Source organism: Eriocheir sinensis, chromosome 3 (genome assembly GCF_024679095.1).
Source record: "Eriocheir sinensis breed Jianghai 21 chromosome 3, ASM2467909v1, whole genome shotgun sequence".
Classification (NCBI taxonomy): domain Eukaryota; kingdom Metazoa; phylum Arthropoda; class Malacostraca; order Decapoda; family Varunidae; genus Eriocheir; species Eriocheir sinensis.
In genome coordinates, this window is record NC_066511.1 from 15,707,121 (window position 1) to 15,713,444 (window position 6,324).

Here is a 6,324-nt window from a genome sequence, read left to right on the forward strand (position 1 = left end):
CTACTATTACTACTATTACTACTACTAGCTATTACTACTACTACTGCTACCACCACCTCACCCTCACCACCCCCGTAACTACCAATATCGTCTTTTCGTGGTGGGAGGAGAAGGCGTCCAGTAACTTTACTCTAGACTGACGACCTTAACTGCCATATCTCCTGCCCGTCCATTCCATCACTTCTCTTATCACCATACCAGCAGCAGGAGCCTATAGGGGACTCTTACTACCACCCCTGCTACTTCGGTCTTCTATTGTGCTTCACTTGTTAAGTTTTAAAGTGTTTGTGTTGAGAATAGACTTTTTTTTTTCGTACTAATGTTGGCTGCTGTGCTCTATTAATGGTTGGGTAGGTTGATAATAATTGGCATTACTACTGCTACTGTTACTTATACTAATGTTAATGTTATGGTAATAGAAGTAGTAATTGTTGTTGTTTCTCTTGATGACATTGATAAATATAAACCAATAGTCAACATCTACCTGTTAACTCATTAGGCATTTTTTTTCTTTTTATCCTTCTTACTAAGTCTTTACTGTCACTGTCTTTTTTATTTCCATGTCTGCTCAACGAGGGGACTGTTTTAGTCTATCATTTTCTTTATTTCCCCTTCATGCCCTTGGTTCTCAATAGTGATAATATATAACAGTAATAGTAATAAAAACAGCAGTGGTGGTAGTAATGGTAGCAGTGTAGTAGCTTTTATCATTCATGTTGTAACTCCTGGTATTGTTGTTGGGCCCTGACTGGTCATATTTATAATCATTTCCATTATCGTCTCTACCCTTGGGATGAAGTGATTATAATTTCACTCAAAACAGCCTGGAGGAAAGGGGGAGGGGCAATGCGTGATGTGCTCATTAATTACTGTGGAAGATAGCATGTAGATCGTCTTCACCTTTGACGGTTAAACCTGGAGGCCAACATAGAAATAAAGCCTCTCTCTCTCTCTCTCTCTCTCTCTCTCTCTCTCTCTCTCTCTCTCTCTCTCTCTGTTACTAATTTTCTCCCTTTACTTTCAATACTCCGCGAACGTAAATAAAAGCAAGTATCAACACATGTAGTACGTATCGTGAGCACACTCGCTAAGGTCACAGAGGAAACGAATAATGCAATCTGCCTCCCCTACCCTTGAAGTAAAGCTATATAAAGTTAGTTGGTGCACTCGTTATTATCATTATCAATATTTACATTTGTGGATTAATTTCAAGGTCTACTTTCTTTTTCCGTATAATTATCGTGGTCCCAATTCAAAATCGTAGCCAACAAGTATAAATAAGAAAGCATCCCCATGAAGTAAAGCATTTGTGGATTAATTTCTTGGTCTACTTTCTTTTTGGGCATAATTACCGTGGTCCCAATTCAATTTCCCGGCCTGACCCAGTAAGAGTGTGTGTTCCGGAGAGGCAGGTGACCACGGTTGCCAGATTATCTTACTCAAAGCCGCGTATTTACCGGTTTCTGGCCTATTACGGTTCCCAAGGAGCACCAATAATTAACCATTTAAACGATAACCATATATGAAGGCAGTTATTTGGGTGATGAAAGTAGTTTTTGGGTCGGAAATCAGAAAACATAAGAGGCAGAGTACGAGAATCTGGCAACGTTGCTGAGGTCATCATGTCCGTCACCTTCCATTCTCTCGGCGCTGGACGGCACACACAAGCGCGCACAATTCCAGGGGTCACTTCGTTACTCGGGAAAGATCAGCACGCAAATGTTCTGTAATTTGGGCCAAGGCGGCGTATGGAGGGGCAGACTGCATTATTCGCTTCCTCTGTGACCTTGGCGAGTGTGCCCACGATACGTACTACAAATGCTGATACTCGCTTTTATTTGCGTTCGCGGAGTATTGAAAGTAAAGGGAGAAAATTAGAAACAGAGAGAGAGAGAGAGAGAGAGAGAGAGAGAGAGCGCACTCGTCTCCTCGCAATAGCTCTCCTTTCTCCATCTCTCTCCTACCTTCCTCGTAATTTTCCGTCCTCCTCGTATTCCTTCCTTCTCACGTCCCTGTTTCAAGTCCTCCTCCTCCTCCTCTCTCCCACTCTCCCATTCCTTTCCTCTCCAGCCTCTTTCTCCCTTTTCCCTGTCTCCTATTTTTCCTTTCATTCCTTTCTCCTGTTTCCTGGTTTTGCCTTCCTCTTTTCTCTGTCTTTCATTCCTTTCTCCTTGTGTTTCTTTTCTTCTTGTTCTCTTTTTTCCCTGTTCTTTTATTCAATTACTCTCTCCTTTTAATTTCCTGTCTCATTTCCTCACCCCTTTTGCACTATTTTCTTTTTCTCCGTACTCCAATTTTCTCCTCTCCCAAGAAGTCTAGTATATGTTAAACTCTAGAATCCTTGGTCTCTCTCTCTCTCTCTCTCTCTCTCTCTCTCTCTCTCTCTCTCTCTCTGTCTCTCTCTCTCTTTCATTTCGTCTCCCATGTTGTCTCTGGCTAACGCGGTTTACCTCTCGGGTGAGTCACCTTGTCCAACACCTCTGTTAATTGGAACTTTATCTTTTTCGTGGAGTTAAATGGTTCTTCTCTCTCTCTCTCTCTCTCTCTCTCTCTCTCTCTCTCTCTCTCTCTCTCTCTCTCTCTCTCTGTACGGTTTATCTACGTCTTGTTGTGTCACGCTTAATATGGAGGTGATAATTAGGGTTGTGGGAAAATACTACCGAATCCTACACTAATCACGGTGGGCAGGAGGATAGCCTAGTCGTGAGGTGGTGAGGTGGAAGGTCTCAGAGTAGCCGTGGATGAAGTAAGGAAAATTTTGACGGGAGTGAGTGCGAGGGGCAAAGGAGCGTATTTTTAAACATTTCCTCGTCCAAGTACACACATTTGACAAGGCTTTCGTAGGAGCTTTGGGCATTTTCAGGGGTAGTTTTATGACCCTGGTGATAGTTTGACCCTTTTCCTTTACCGTGAACCTAAAGAAACACTCATTAGACCCCGATTGTCTCCCTCTTTGACCTTTATAAATAGTTGATATGAGAACCCAAAGTGTCTTATAATACCGACCAAAGGATATGGCCTAACTTTAGACCTATTTATAGTTACAGACGATTTCTTACCAGGTCAAATATAGGAAAACCGCTTATAGAGTGTTTCCTTATATTAAGCCTTGAAAATGCCACCATCTAAAAAGTAAAATAAAAGACGAAGAACTATCGACAGAAGACCAGTGAATAAATTGAATTAATGCATTTGCTGGCACAGGATGAAGTCCACTAACATCATAATACAACAGAGAAAAAGATAGAGAGTTGGTCAACACAATCGTCATGCACTGGACTGGTTGAAACGGCTGCTGCTGCTGATGATGATTATGAGTCACTTCACAAACATCGTATATTTGTGTGTTCTCTCTGTCCACTTGATTACCTCTCTCTCTCTCTCTCTCTCTCTCTCTCTCTCTCTCTCTCTCTCTCTCTCTCTCTCTCTCTCTCGTGTGTGTGTGTGTGTGTGTGTGTGTGTGTGTGTGTGTGTGTGTGTGTGTCGTTTATTTAGCCATGCATGAATTTAGGTCGGTGGTGTTGGCGTTCTGGGGAAGATACGGTGGTGACATGCTCTCTCTCTCTCTCTCTCTCTCTCTCTCTCTCAAAAAAAAAAATACTGGTGGTGCCGACGAGGATGGTGACAGCGGTGATGGAGGTGGTGGTGATGGTGGTGACGTTGGTGGTGGTGGTGATTGTGATTGAGGTGGTGGTGGTGGTGAGGCATAAATTGAGGGTTAGTATGTTGACGGTTGCTCTCTCTCTCTCTCTCTCTCGACTCAGTGAAAGCAAGTCAACAAAATAACAAAATAATAAATATAATTGAAAGTACATGAACTAATGATATACTTGACATAACTTTTTTTTTTTTTCATAATTGTGAGATAGTGAATGGAAGTGTAAATATGTGTGGTCTCGTGTGTGTGTGTGTGTGTGTGTGTGTGTGTGTGTGTGTGTGTGTGTGTGTGTGTGTGTGCGGTCGAAATTTGCATATTTAACCAAACAAACAAGGACGTATCTCGTTGCTAGTCTCCATGTGATGAATAATACTCCTGTGTGCGTCTGTGTGTGTGTGTGTGTGTGTGTGTGTGTGTGTGTGTGTGTGTGTGTGTGTGTGTGTGTGTGCGAGCGTTTGTGATTCTGAGTGTGTGTCTCTTATCTCTCTCTCTCTCTCTCTCTCTCTCTCTCTCTCTCTCTCTCTCTCTCTCTCTCTCTCTCTCTCTCTCTCTCTCTCAGTCATCATCATCAGCAGCAGCAACAACAACAAAAACAAAACCACTCCTGTAATTAATCCGTTAACATGGATAAATGGATTATAGGAGGAGGAGAAGAAGGAGGAGGGAGAAAGAAGGAAGGTGAGGGTAGAGTGAGAATGAGGACGAAAGATTAAAAAAAAAAAATGTCCTGGTGAGTATGTGGATGATGAGTGACATGCCCACCACCACCACCACCACACTCATGGACCACATCACTTCAAAGATACCGCAAAATGAAACTAACTCGTGATACGTTTCCTCTCTCTCTCTCTCTCTCTCTCTCTCTCTCTCTCTCTCTCTCTCTCTGTGTGTGTGTGTGTGTGTGTGTGTGTGTGTCAGATAGAAAGAGTCCTTTATGATTAAGTTCTGAAGAAAAAAATACATCTAAATGATTTATCAGTTATCTTTTTTATCCTTTTCCTCATTCTCTTCCTCTTCCCTCACCATTTCCTTGTACCCGAAGTAAAAAAAAAAAAATACACACGGTTCCTCTGGCGTATGGACAGGACACATGAAACAAAACAAAACAAAAAATAAAACATGCACTTTTTTTTAGTTCACAAACCCGGATATCTGTTGCAACTTTGATGAACATGCCATAGTCTGGTATTCGGTTTCATTCTTTCCCTCCCTCTTTTTTGTCCCACTCGTCCACAAACCATTTTAAAACGATCCATTATTAACTGCCTGCGACCAATGTTTTTTTCATGAGTCTAGTCTTGTTCTAAGGAATGTGTATATTTTTTCATCGAGTTCACGTTCTGGTGAAAAACTTGATCCTGTTGTATATTTTCCTTCGCTCATTCAAAACTTTCTAAACCAATTTCCAGTGTTCGTATAATTAGTTTCAGAGGCATCCCAGTCAAGCTGTGATTCTCGAGAGCATATTATCGTACATTTCAGGCCCTACACACTCACATTTTGATAAGGCTTTCGTAGAGGTAGGGGGGGGGGGGGTATTATTTCCATGAGTAGGTATAATTATGAGCCTTGTGATAGTTTGACAAGGCTTCTGCACCATGAATGTGAAAAACACTCACGGAAACTCGACTCATTTGCCTTTTGGCCTCAGGGGTGTGGAGTCGGAATCGGAGTCGGAGTCGGTAAAAATACTCCCGCCTCCGACTCCTTAACGTAATTATTTATCGTGTAATGTAACCTAGTTGTGAAGTTTTTTTTTCATTTACATTATCTAGATGTTGTCTATATAGAGTACACGTAATTTGGATGTAAATACATGTAAGAAAAAGGACCTCAAACGAATCTACTGGCGCTACGGGCAGCATCTGAAAAGAAAAAAAAAATGCAATAGAGAGGAGGGCATGGGGGTCGGAGTCAGGTCGCAACTTTAAAATTTCCTGAGTCAGAGTCGGAGTAGCAACTTTAAAATTTCCTGGAGTCAGAGTCGGAGTTGCAACTTTAAAATTTCCTGAGTCAGAGTCGAGTCGCAACTTGAAAATTTCCCGAGTCAGAGTCGGAGTCGCAACTTTAAAATTTCACTGAGTCGGAGTCGGAGTCGGAGTCGGAAAATTTTAACTCCGACTCCTCACCCCTGTAAATTGGCCTTTTGAGATACATATTGTGAGAACCGAAAGCGTCTGAGAATACGGGTCTTGGGAACAATGACCAGTGAGTCCTCTTCCCTTATATCCATCCCGTTTACCGTTAAGTTCGGGAGCAGACATTAGCTCCTTCCCTTATATATATTTTTTCTCTCTCCTACGACTTGGATACTTTAAAGGAAGAAATTCAGCATCGTTACCGAGGAAGAGGGTAATGATGAACTGACTTTACTGATTAACTGAACGCTGCTAGATTGACTTGGTTGACCACTTGTAGGAATTACTTACTGTGATCAACTGTCTGAGCGCGTGTCTGCCTGACTGAACTAGCCTACTGATTAAATGGCTGACTGATAGAATGCAGTGTTGCCAAATTAGCGGTTTTCCCGCTAAATCTAGAGGTTTTGTTTGAAATCTAGCGGGAAAAATCTTAAAATTGACAGGAGTAACTGGCGGATTTTTAACTCCAATCTAGCGGCAAATTTTTATGGTTTCACCTATAATCTGGCGGATTTTTCATGCCAT